This window comes from Ornithodoros turicata, unplaced genomic scaffold (assembly GCF_037126465.1).
Source record: "Ornithodoros turicata isolate Travis unplaced genomic scaffold, ASM3712646v1 Chromosome21, whole genome shotgun sequence".
NCBI lineage: Eukaryota > Metazoa > Arthropoda > Arachnida > Ixodida > Argasidae > Ornithodoros > Ornithodoros turicata.
This window is the reverse complement of record NW_026999337.1, coordinates 1,199,080-1,212,596: the sequence shown is the minus strand read 5'-3', so window position 1 is coordinate 1,212,596 and position 13,517 is coordinate 1,199,080. Positions and strand designations below refer to the sequence as shown.

The 13,517-nt window shown below is 46.1% G+C and overlaps 1 protein-coding gene across 1 annotated transcript in view; it reads left to right on the top strand.

Annotated features, from left to right (window-relative positions):
* LOC135373116 (membrane frizzled-related protein-like) overlaps window positions 1–13,517 on the top strand; it is a 608,751-nt gene that overhangs the window by 173,521 nt on the left and 421,713 nt on the right. The window contains exon 2 of the mRNA XM_064606387.1: window positions 6,519–6,574. The gene's annotated coding sequence lies outside the window, so the exon portion shown is untranslated. The remainder of the gene's footprint in view (window positions 1–6,518; window positions 6,575–13,517) is intronic.

Genomic DNA, 13,517 nt, shown 5'->3' with positions numbered 1-13,517 from the left:
AACTTGGTGGTTTTCGTTTCCTTTTCGTCTCGAGGCTTTTCGTGAGGCGTCAGGGTAGTGTCTGCCTGACACATCAAGTTTTCCTTCGTATCTCCCTCGCGCAATGGCATCCATCATCGAAAACAACTATGAAAACAACGCATGTGATCTGCAGCTGCCGATGGAAGTGGCTTTGTTTTGCCAACGACTGGTCGTGACATCTGGCGGAATCTCGTAAAATAAAGCAGTGACGTAGATTGTTAGCAAACCGCCAGTTGTCTCACGAAATCATCATCATTCAAATAAAGTTGGCGTTGTTTCTCCACAGTTGTGACTCTGCTCACATAAGTGAGGCCAAGAGTGGCAAGCACCACCACCATTACCGGGCCATCTGCCTGCCGGACAGATAGCGGAGGAAGAGCAAGTTTCAGTGGAGGTCACTTATCGTTTTTATCCCCTTGGATTGGGGAGCGGGGGACACTTGTTGGCATAAAACGGTTTGTAATATAGATCGGGGGTCTTCTCTTCATAAACGGGTCAGTTCAGAAGAAAATTCTATTATGTAAGTTTGCATACGACTGTCCTTCTATCGAATGCGGCGAGGATTGTCCAGTACGCGATGAAATGCCAATGGAATGCCAATAAGGCTTCTCCAAAGGCAAAGCCAATCACACCTAACCGAACTTAGAATGTGATAACCATATGTTGGAGGTAAAGACTGAAGAGGTTTCGGGGTCATCTATAGGAGCCTTTCAATTTTGTCATCCCTGTGTTCATGGGGAAGCAACAGTGCCTGAAAGAATTGCTCGTTCCAAATTCTGATAACTTTTCAGCCATCTACGACGCCTATTTTCCCAGACTTGCCCATTGGCCCTCGAAATTCTGCGAAATAACTCTGCACGCTTTACGCTACCTAAGTGCAAACGCATAAGCACAATTAATCCTTCGAAAGGTACTGTTTCTTTACTGTTTCTCCAACTCTGCAGAAAAAAATATATCGCCTGTCCCTGCTCCACAAAATCTATCATCATCCCGTACTGTGTGAGCAATTTATCACTCGTCCTGTTTGATTTGTTTGCGGGCGCAGACCACTGCAGTAGACTCCGCATCGATGCCTCCAGAGCTAGCTCGTTCTTTTTCTTTCTTTTTTTTTAATCGGCCGAATAGAATCGTCTTCCCCTTGATGTTCTACCGATAACTAATCGTGAGTTGTCCTATACATCAATAGAGAGCTCTAGTGGATGGTATGCACGCTACGAAAACGATTCAATAAATAAAATCGTCAAATCAAATATCAGCGACGTGATGTAATCAGCTTCGAAGGAATAAGGCTATCATGGCTTATCACGTTTTCGGAACACTTATCATGTCTATTAGAAGTGATTGTAGTAGCTGTTTTTGTATTAACGTGCATTATCACTCATCTCAAAATAAAGTTGTTGTTCTTGTTCTTGTTGCATTAACGTGTTTTTGCACTCTACAGCATTCTTCTAGAATTTACAAGGCCTAATAATAGTGCTGTGCGAATAACAAAATTGCCGAATTGAATCGGATACGAATATCGCACATACACTGCGAATTGAATTCGCATCATTTCCTTCAGTTTGGAATTGAATTCGTATACTCACGGGAATTCTAGTTGGAATATTTCGAATATCTCACTTTGGAAAATGTCATGGCTTTGTGTCGTTTAGGAGAACGACTCCTTCTCATGGGTGAGACTTGAGATCTCCACTGAGAATAAAATATCATTAAAAAAAGAGGCCCTTCTACTTCAGACACTGGAAACATAATACATCGCGGGGTTGTGCAGTCTTTATAGCTTATTTGCATTTGTAATTCCCGCTGTTTTTATAAACAGCAAATGTTTCACACGATTATTGTGTACAATTCTGGAAGTTGTGAATTTATTGCGACCTCTAATTTACGATGTACAGTGGGAATAATAATGGCCTATAATGTAAGCACAGAAAACCTTCCAATTACTTGTGGGAGGGTGGACCAGTTCAAGAACACACTTTGAGCACAACACAAAGCTGCCACGCAGGAAAGCTACTTTCAATAGCAGGTAGAGTAACCCGGGAGAAGGTTATCCTTGAGCGTAGAGTGTAATCCTGAAGAACCTGAGTTCACGATATCCGCAATCTTTTACGACCAACGGGAGGTAGATAGCAATCATTTTTGCAGCCTTCGAGTCCCCAGTGGCCTTTCTTCGCATGACAATCGATATTCGCGCCCCACAGTTTCCGTTATTTCCAGCTATTTGCCTCGCACCCGGAATTAGCTAATTCTATGCCCCCCTTACTATCACCGCGACAATGTGAGACGTCGCAAAGTTAGTAGAGCATGCTCCCACTTCCGGTTCGCAATCAACTTCATATTCACGCGGCGCCGTCCCACGAAAAGCGATGATGGCGATGCCGATCGAGCAGATCACGTTTTAGGTTAGCATAAAATGCATCGCCTCGCCACTTTCATTGAAGAACACGTTTTGCTATACGCGACGGTATTGGTTTCGTCCACAATGCGGACGTAAAATTGCGCCAACCTCATTTCAGAAGTATCCAAACAATATTCGAAAACTGCGAACAATCGAAATCGCCTGCGAATACGGTTCGAATTAGAATTGAAAGTTTGGAATACTCGCACATTTCTAAATACACAGCCGATTTTTAGGCACCAACGCGTAGCGCTCTTCGTACCCTCACAGCCCATCACATCATTAGCCATCATTCGACACCACAGCCCATCATATCATTACCCATCTTTTGGCATCACAGCCCATAACATCATTACTCATCATTTGACATCACAGCTTATCATATCATAGGTCAGACTTCAACTTCAGAACTCGTTCTGAATCCAACTTCATTTTGGAGATGGATTCTGAAGCTAAACACCAGGGACCGATTATGAGACCGAAGGCGTTGGATACTGAGCAGCATGCCTGCGTTCGGTGACGACTTGGCTTTTGCGCTGGCACCTGGGCAGATTTCATCTTTCATGAACGTTGCAACCGTTTACGGTGACGTTCGTATATTGAACGCGCGTTTTGTTGTGTTGCGGTGGTGTCGTAATGGCAGGCGGGGCTCCCGCACACCGCTCGGAGCGAGTATTGGCGGGAGGGGGTAAGGGCGGGTGGCTGTACACTCTTAAACCCGTACCTTTTATTGTAACTTTTAGAAACATGTAACTTCTGTATAGACGTAGATTTCGAGATTTCTTATAGGTTACACCACTGTAACGTATATTTAGAGGTTAAAAGCGACCAAGGTCATGTCTTTACAACACGAATAGAAGTTACATCTCGGAAAAAACAAAAACAGCTTGTTGTAACTTATAAATGTACCCTCTACTCCGACACTGTAACTTCTAAGCGAAATCTCCAACGATAATCTCTTTGTTAGTTTCTTATCGTTTGTTTTCCTTTTGTTTTTCAGCATAATGTCGCGTTTCAGCCTCCCATTCAAGACGACAGTTGCGAATCTACGCTGTTATTTTTTATCTGTTTCAGCGTCACCTATACGTCAACTACATGTTATCAATGCTGTATGAACACAGATTATAAGTTCGCAGTCTGAAATACTGATAGTATGTTTCTTTCTAAAGGGTGGAAAACAATTGTCAATGCCGCAACCACCAAGATTTTCGATTTCGCTGCGTAGCCGAGCCTGGTCTAGGTCTATCCACACTGAGAGCGGTTTCCTTGAAACGCTTAACGCTCGTCGTCCGTCCGTTAACAAGTGTAATCTGTTTTAATCAGTGGTTTTCCTCGCGTTTATCATAGTATCGTCAGGAACAACGGAAAAGCTAGATGTCGCTAGCAAACAAGTATATTTGCGGTGTTCTGAGGGGAAAGTGTAGTGAGTGCGAAGATTGCAAAGAATATATAACCGAAAACGAACGTCACCACCGCAGCCCTAATTCACACACTTCATACACTGGGTAAGTGTACATTTTGTGCTAGGTACGTGCGTTATTTTGATAGCAAGAGCTCTTAGCGCAGGTTTGTTGTGAATATGGCAAGCGTTTTGCGGTCCTGCATATAAACGCCACTTACGCTTGCTACTTTTCTGCTCTTACTTGGTCGCCAAGTCAATACACCGGCGTGCATTTTGCGAGCTGCGGATATATGCATCGAGATATATAATTCCCAGCTTCCTACTTGTTGTATTCTTACGATATTCTAAGACTCAATCGCGGAGTGAACGCCTTCCCGCATTTATGCTGCTCTGTACCTTGTGCTTTGTACGGATTTGAATGGTTCCGTAAATGTGCCCAAACTTTTGTTCCCAGGATCCCACATGCATGTTCACAAACTGTCACCAGCGCAATGCAGTGCCTCACAAACTCATCCCAGAGCGCCTCCAACGCTGATAACGCAGTAATGTAGTGTCTCCTGCATTACTGTACACTCATATTCCTCAAGGTTGTGTGCGTTTTATGTAATACTGTATTGCCATTTGCGCTCGCCTCTGCAACACGAATGTGGAATAAATTTTTTTCTGCTGCAGTTCTCCATTTCGTTGGGTGTGTTCAGCTTAGCAAACATAGGTCAGTTGTTTTGACTCGCTAGCTTCCTCGCAGTTTTATGCATTGCTTCTCACTTAGAAGTTTCCACATACATGGTAAAGCGACCATGGTTTCTCCTCACACCAGAATCGCACTTGTGCACAATGTGTCACGTCTCGACAGACTTCTGTTTTTGTAATATACATATGTTCAAGATCTCCTTTTCTGCTGGTTCATTTTGGTACCTTGGTGTGTTCTGTAAATGTCTGTCCATATCCCACGCACAGGGTGTTTGTTTTTATTCGCATCACACCAGCGCTCATTTGACAGGTGGGTTATGTTAATTTTCGCAAATTAACCCATCCGTAGTTACAAACATTTCCGACATTTCCTGACGCATGTGTTTGTAACTACGGATCGACTAATTAGCAAAGATTCACATAACCCACCTGCCAAATGAGCTCTACTCTGTTGCGAATAAAAATGAACATCCTGTATAAAAAGCCGCACGTTGGCGTAACCTTTACGGGCAGGTGCTAGATTGAAGGCCGTAACCTCTAATTAGTGGGTTTCCTTGTAACTTTTATAAAAGGTGTCACTCAGAGGGTACCTGGTAGCTTCTGAAATAGAGGGTAAAATATTGCGATTTTTTACCCTTTACTAAAGGGTACGGAGTTAAGAGTGTAGTGCTGTACTGAGAGTGTGTATGTAAACGCGGGGCGCGTACAATACTGGCGACTTGTATGCCCCTGCGCGGTTTTCGGATTGTTGCGCAACACGTCGAACGAGTGTGTTGAACTCGATAACAGATTTCAGCCTCTGGTGGCTTTATAGTATCAACTTTCTAGCACGTTCGCGTCTTCTGCTACGTATGTGGAAGCATGGTGGTTATGGAGGGGATCAAACTGCTCGCCGGTGGTCGGCCACGCTCAGAGCTAGCTCCGCCTGAACTAGCGCTGGGTTAAGGCAATGACCGGGATCCCATGCCGGACGGAGGCATGTCGGCATGTGCCAGTAGAGGCTGCGGGGAAGAATCGTGACTTCGCCCCTGTTTTCTACGTCGGGTATTCACAGAGGCATTTTTTCCTAGTCGGGTAGTTTCAGTGTTCTGCGTTTTGAATCGTGGCTTTGAAATTTGCATATTGCGAATATGTAATAATTAGACTGAGATTTTCGTGCAAATGCATAGTTTTTCTCTTTCGATACAGTGTCGTATATGGGCGATAAGAACACTTTTGCTCTTGGTTTGGGACCGATTAATGGAATACTGTAGGGCATAGAATTGTATGTTTTGTAAGTCATGGCATATTCCACATGACATTCCGGGCACAGAGCGTTTTTGGGATGTTTCCTTTTGCTTCTAATATCCCCCCCCCCTCCCATCGGAATTGTCAACGTCAGAACCTACAAACAACCACGATATCAACTAAAAAAAAGACATCATAGGGACTTCAAACTGAACATCACACCAAATCATTCTGAGTGGTGTGATGGTGAATGATGTGGGTGATGGCCATCATGAGTGAATTTCCCGACCCGTGGTTCCCTGTTGCACATATAACTTGTTGTGCTGGGTTTGGAAGAAACACCCTGTTAAACTACAACCTGTCTGCTGCTCTCAGCAGAGGGGGTAGAGATCCAGCGAACCGGTAAGGGAGGATGAAGGGAAAGTCCCTTAGAACGAAAGCCGCCGATATTTCGAACAGAGACTGTTCTTCTGGACACCATCCTCATCATTGGCACGCTATTAAGTACTATACCATACCTTTATAATACCGTACCTACCATACCATACCTTTTAAACACGATGCCGATTATGAGGACGGTGCCCAGAAGCTTCTGTTTGAAATGTCGGCTGTTCTGGTCCTGAGGGACTTCCCTTCATGCTGCTTTAAGGTACGTTTACCGCACTTTTAGGTACCTCTAAGAGCAACCATAATTGGAACTACATTTATACGTGAGGGGAGCTATAGAACGTGTAGCTTCCCAAATGACACCTTGCTAACGCTGTCCTACGTTTCCCGCAGGTCTGTAGGATCTATCATCTTGGACAACCCGTCTATATTGGTGAGCAAGCAAGAAGGTGAGCGAAAGAATTACCTCTTTCACTTCGTCTAAAAAAAAAGTGTTATTGACGCATCAACGTTGGCATTATATAATGCGTGTACTGCGATGTGAGCCAATTTACTAGATAATGTACTCCGACATTTGTGGCTTTTATGAAAGCGACGCCGCATGGCGGTGGAACACTGAACTAGCCGATTCAGGTTGACAAGGCCGACCTCACGGCAGAACCCTCGGAGCGGTACTGCCTACATGTCTGATGAACTTTTTCCTCCAAATACGAACAAGATCTGGGTCACGCCAGGAAGGGAAGCAAAACCTTGTCGAGGGAAAACAGAACAAGTTTGTGTGTTTGTGTAACAGAGCGCAAGGGATCGCGCGAAAACGTATACCAAGTAAGTTTTATAAATGTGCATTTTGAATCAGCGCGTCAAATCACTTGTGAAAGAATGCGACGTTTCGTTAAAGTTTCCCAAGAACCTGCGCAGCAGTGACATACGGGTATTGCTACATTACCCTGTGAACTCTAAACTACATTCATACACGCGCTACACACTTAGAAGATAAAAGAGCAGCAGCACAGTTGTTGTGTGCTGAATAGAATATTTATTTCACTTGTCTACGAAATGTTCAAAGCCTGACTGTCATTTACCTTCTCCAGTTCCAGTATACACAAAATGCAAGGTACGTACTACAAGTGCATTAACTTGTGGTTGCCTAACAAAGAGAACTATACTATGTATAGATGAGGTCCGTTAGCCGTACACGTCCATTGTGAAGAGCAACGTGACGGCAGGACCACTGTCGCAAGAACTCCTGCTCACCCAACAAAAACAGTTTGTGTTCTAAATAGTCTGTCACCAGTTGAGTCACCATGGAGAGTCTAGGGTGCATCAGGCGGTTTCTTCTATTCTGAGCTACGGCTGTGCAGCGAAATTTCCAAAGCGTAAAAGCTGTCATTATCATGATTAGCTGTTCGAACCTTGTTCTCATATGTTGCATAGGCCGATACCTAATGGAAAAGCGGCGACACACGAGTGTCCACAGAGTCCTTGGTGTGACACACTCTCGTAGCACATGGTCACTATTCTCCTCGGCGCCGCAATTGGAACATGAGGGACTGCTGAGAAGACCCCATCTGGCCAGTTTCTCTTTCGTTGGCAATATCTGCCAACTAGCTTTCCAGAAAAAATCGCTCACTTCACTGTTCAGACCAGTGGGCTGCCTTCCCTTCTTGAACCTGCCCAAGTGTGCGTCACTTTGTTCGATGCTCTTTTTGTGGAAGAGTTATTCGCATAAGCGACAAAATGAGGCGAGTCGAGGGTCCGGATCAGGCGCAGCTTCCTGTAAACGATTGAATAGCTGGACTACCTTTTTGTAAATCAATGGTGGTTCTTCAGCCGCCGGACATCTGCTTCCGAGTCAACGCGGCACTAGTACTCTCCTTGATGGTCCTAGCTAGAACAGTACCAGCGGCCGAGCAGGGGAGTCAACTCGTTCCAGAATGTGCAGTACTCCATTCATGGCAAAGACAGAGGAATACATCACGATGCACGGAAAGCTCCAGCCACCTTCTGACTTAGGCCATCGCAAGATGTCTCGTGGTAACCAGTGTTTTCTTCCGTTCCAGAAAAAACGAAATACAAGAGAGTTGATTTTAGCTGTGATTCTGGCTGGGGGATGCATCATGCGGGCAGCATACCACAACTTGCTACAGAACACAGACTTGATCAAGAACACCCATTCTTGGAAAGAGAAGTTGAACTGCTGGGCCACTTCAATTTGTCCAGCAAGTTCCTCCAAGATCACGATCCAGTTTCGCTCGCTGGCTCCGGCTTGTGTGAAAAGCACGCCGAGGATGTTTATTTCTGGAGTGTATGATATGTCTTGAGGAAGTGGCTCTCTGAAACCCCCCACCGTAAGCGCCTTTGACTTTCGTAAATTCAGCTGAACTCCCGAGAGTTTCCCATATTGCCGAAAAATCTCGAAGGTCTGTGTTACACTGTCGCTGTCCCTTAGAAATAAAACAATGTCATCCGCATAGGCTGATATTTTAACTTCTCCAGTCCCAGGGAGAGGAAACCCATTGATGTGTGCAGATAGCGCAGCATTACGAACAAATGGCTCGAGACTGATTATAAAAAGCATGGGGGACAGCGGGCATCCTTGTCTGGCCCCCCTTGTGACTCTAAAAGGGACTGATACTTCTGCATTGACGACGGTTTCTGAAGATATATCGCTGTATAGGTTTTTCACCCACTCAGTGAACTTGGGAGGAAAACCAAAACACTGCAGCACCCACAGAAGGTAGTCATGCTCCACTCTGTCAAACACCTTCTTTTGGTCCACGGACAGCAAAACACCTGCTTGATCGCTGGAGTTCATATAGACTAACATGTCTCTCATAAGTGTAAGGCTCTCGAAGATGTTTCTACCTTGCACTCCACATGTCTGATAAGGGCTTATGATAAAAGGAAGAACTGACGCCAACCTCCTGGCAAGCACTGTGCTCAGAATTTTGCTGTCGACGTTCAGAACCGTTATTGGCCTCCACGCGCCAGGGTCTGATGGATCACTGTTTCCTTCTTGTGGTAACAAAATCACCCGACCACGTTTAAAGGAAGCTGGCATGACACCAGATGTTAGAATTCCATTCAACATGGTTACCAGACCCTTTCCTATAACCGTCCAGAAAGACTTATAGAACTCTATGGGAAACCCATCTGGCCCTGGAGCCGATCCTGTCTTCATGGCTTGGATGGTTTCGTATACTTCATAGGCGGCGGCCTGTACTGTAAGCGGGGTATGGTACTCTGCCGGCACTTGAGGAAGATTTGAACAAAAACCCTCTGGCACTAGGCGGGGGCCATTCTCCTTGCCGTTCAGTCTTGAACATATCTTCAAAAAAACCAGTGAACCGAGCTAGTATCTCTTCCTGGTCATATGTAAGGGAGTCATCATCACGGCGAACGCACTCAATTCGGCGCCGTACATTGTGACCAATTTCAGCATTGTGAACATAGCGCAGCATGTCTTTGTTTTGGATCGGGCAATTACGACTTCGCAGGATACAAGATGCCTTGGTAAGCCATTGCAAGGTGCGTCTCTGCTCCATTAGCAGTTGGTGCAGATTGTCTTGTGCCAGTAGAGTAGCTGCGCCACCTCTTTTTATTATCTTAATATATGTTCTTATGGTTTTGAGTTTGGCAATGTATTTTGCTTTCTTTTCTTTGCCGGCGTGTACGCACGCTTTTGTCGCCATTGGTCCTTACAGCCATCCCAACGTCTGGATAAGTTCTCACTTGCCGCTAGCGTGGTGGTTATAACAACTGTTAGGGATTGTACGGCATCCGGCTCCCGTAATAGCGAAGTATCAAAACGCCAGAAGTGTTCTTGAAAAGGCTGAATCTGAAATCCTGTAAGTTCAACTAGCACAGGGAAATGATCTGAGACGTAGCCTGCGTCAGCTGGAAACATCAAGACTTCACAGCCTGAAACATTTTGTGATAAGCAGTCGGAGACGTAAAAACGATCCAGTCGTGAGAATGATGTCCCGCGGGACCATGTGTGACAGAACGTATTCGGGTGCACCAAATCCCAGCAGTCTTTCAATTTGAATTGCGCAACGGGCTGGCGGAGTTCACGCGCGTGCCAAGCTGGCCGTAATGCCCCTTGGCCTCGTGTGTCTTTGTTTGCGTCCAGGACACAGTTGAAGTCGCCGCCCAAAATCACGGGGTGGGGGTCGAGCAGAAACACATCCAGTTCTTTGAAGAAACTGTTGGCATGTCCTTGACGAGCTGGAGCGTACACATCGATTATGCGCACTTTATCCGAACCAATTAGAAACTCAACGGAAATAACACGGCCAAAACTTGTAAAAGTGCATCCGACACCAATTGATGCCGAAGAACGACGAGTGCAACCCGTTGTGACCGTCGCAAGAGAGAAGAAAACTTTCACATTATGCTGATTCTCGAATTCTACAACGTCACTCCACTTCGTGCAGTTCGTTTCTTGAACAAGCACAATGTCGCGTCCTTGAGCACGGGCTAGTTGTAGGACGGTGTGCTGTTTGGTGTCGCTTTTGAACCCTTGTACATTCAACGTTAGTATTCTTACTGACATAAAAAGGAAAAGAAACATGACGCTTTTAGTCTGTAGAACCATCACTAGTTTCTGAAGAGCTGCCTACTTTCATTTTCTTGCTGCTTACTGGACCTGAGGCTGACGACGATGAATCGCGATCACTTTGCAGTTGCAGTGTAAGTTTAGTTACGCCATTATGTTCAGGATTAGTGTTCTCTAGAGTACCACTTTTCCGGTCGTTAGCAACACCTCGTGCTACGCTTAACCTTTTGACAGCTAATGACGCAGGCCGCTCTAGTCGTTGGGCTACTGGATGACCACTGGTGGTTGAAACTTGAGGGTGCTGCAACTCCAAGGGATGTCCTATGTCGTTTCCGCCGAGCTGTACCGGATCCTCAACATTCTCCTCTGCTTCAAAGTTGCTAGGGCTGTTTTCAACTTCGTTGTCTTCATCCAACATTGACGAAGACTCACCATGGCTGTCTATGGCTTCGCCGTAAATAGTTGTGCTGTCGGTTTCCTCCCCACAGTTGCCGGATTTCCAGTCGTCATCCACAAAGTTATCGATCGAAATTTCAGGAGCACCAGCCATAACCGACGCCACTATGTTTCCTTCCTGAAGCTCTTGACCAGGTGTTTGTTGCTGCAGAACCTCACTGTCATCGTTGTTGGACTGCATTGCGGACACAGCTTCAGCAAAAGTTTTACGCCTGGTGCAGTCCGCCGTGGCATGATCCTTCTTGCATTTCCGGCAGCGACTTTCACACTCCGAGACTTCATGGCCAAAGTTGGAGCATCTCCCACAGAAAGGTTCTTTGCAGTCTGACCGGAAATGTCCAGCTTTCTTGCACCTGCTGCAGACTCGTTGGACACTATGGTAGTCACATGTCACACGGTATCCCATAACTCTAATAAAGTTGGGAACAGGATTGTCGTGTCTCATTTGTATTTGTACAGCACGGTGCCCGTTCCTTACTGAAGGCCTATCGACTGTGAATGACCTCTCCAATTTGACGATCTCCCCATGCGGGGCTAGTGCTCGTAACAAGTACTCATCGGGGACAAACCCAGGCAGGTGCATGCAGGTTACCCGGACAAGACGTGGACCAAGCGACTCTAGAGCTGACTCCTTGCCGCAGATAACTATGCCACCCCGAGCGCAAAGCTTGCTCAGGGCAGCTGACGAGAAGACGGTAACTTGGAACAAGGCTCCGCCTTGATGATGGACCATGTAGACCTGGTCCAGGCAGACTACTTCCGCCGCACCGTCGGCGACGTCAACCAGAGATGCTTCGATGGGAGCCCTCACGTTAAACGCGAGGGCTTTTGTCGGACAGAAGTTCGACGATGCCGTTCTGAGAACTCTACCTCCTAGGTCCCGACGGCGAGTGAGAACCCAGGTTCAGAGCTCACAGTGCTCTTACGAATCCTTAAGAACGGGCGAGATAAGCCTAAATCAGAGCAGTGAACAAAACACGTCTTCTTCACACGATGCACACAATGACGGTGCACGTGTGCTTGCATGTGCTTGACATTCCTGTCGCGCAGGACACTCGCAGTGTGTAATGCTCGTTCACCTTCAACGCATCGAGAATCAACACTGCAGGTCAGAAATTCAAAATCGAAACCAAGCGACGACCTGGATACGTCCACCATGTTGGAGATTAGATGCCCCACCTACAGGTCATGTAAAACGCGAATACTAGGTAATGCTCCGATCTGGTATGGTCAACGACATACACACTGGGAGACCTGTGAGAGCCACTCACCAAATGTAACTGAATCACAGTTACAGCTACAGGGTTGTGAGAGTATACTTACGTTCCAGTTCCCGTTACACAAACTAGTAGATTATAATTGCAGGGAAAGTAATTGAATTGCTTCCGGTCACACATCTATAAGTGTAAAGCCTCTTTCCATGGTAATGCAGCACTTATTTGGGTCAACCATTCGCATGCTAAAAGCAAAAAAGAAAAGAAACGATGAGCTGGGATCAGGGGCGGATTTAAGGACCTGTCATGCGGGGGGGGGGGGGGTCTTAAGGAAATTTCGTGCTTTGCGGCGCAGCATCATCCAGGAGATAGGGCTTCTACATAGGGAGCACGGCCGTATGAGGGGGGGGGCAGTCGTCCCCTCCCCTTAAATTCACCCCTGGCTGGAATGCCCAGCACAACAACCGCTTATGTTTTATGAGTCCAGTTGGTAATGTCCACTGGCCCTCAGAAGACGAAATTTCGCAAAGTTGTCATCTGCAAGACTGTCTCTCCTCGGTCCCATGGTGATATTTCCGATGCTGAACAACCGTTTCACTACTTGGTAGAGGTGTGTTATACTTGAGAAACACAGATTTTCACAGATTGGAAAGTTACCCGTCAAGAAGAACTCGCTACGATTTAAGTTACCGTGTGAAAAATTTAACTAAGTTGAAAACGAAGTTCTTAAGCACGAAATGTAACTCGCAGTTACTGAGTTACTTAAAGGGAGACTCCGGGACAATCCGAAACTATCATAATGGCTGTGTAAATGAGCTCGATACATTCTTCCGAAATGAGAAATACAGCTGGTTTGGCAATCGGGGACTCGTTAGTTGCCAAAAGAGCTGGTAAGCTCAAAACGAAGCCGAAACTTCTGAAGGCTCCCTCTGCTACCTCCTGTACCACGCGTGACGTCACGGGTAGTCTCGTGTGGGCCACCGGCTGTTTTTCGAGCACGCGCTTCGTTACTTCTTCGTGTAGCGCGGATGACCAGTCGTCTGCTTCCTCGATTTCGTTCTAAAATATTCCCCAATGGTAAAAGCAAAACCTACAGAAAGCCGTACAAGAGGAATACCGGTGAAGTGGAGCACAGTGTTGCTGGACTGCTTTTCCATGAATGAG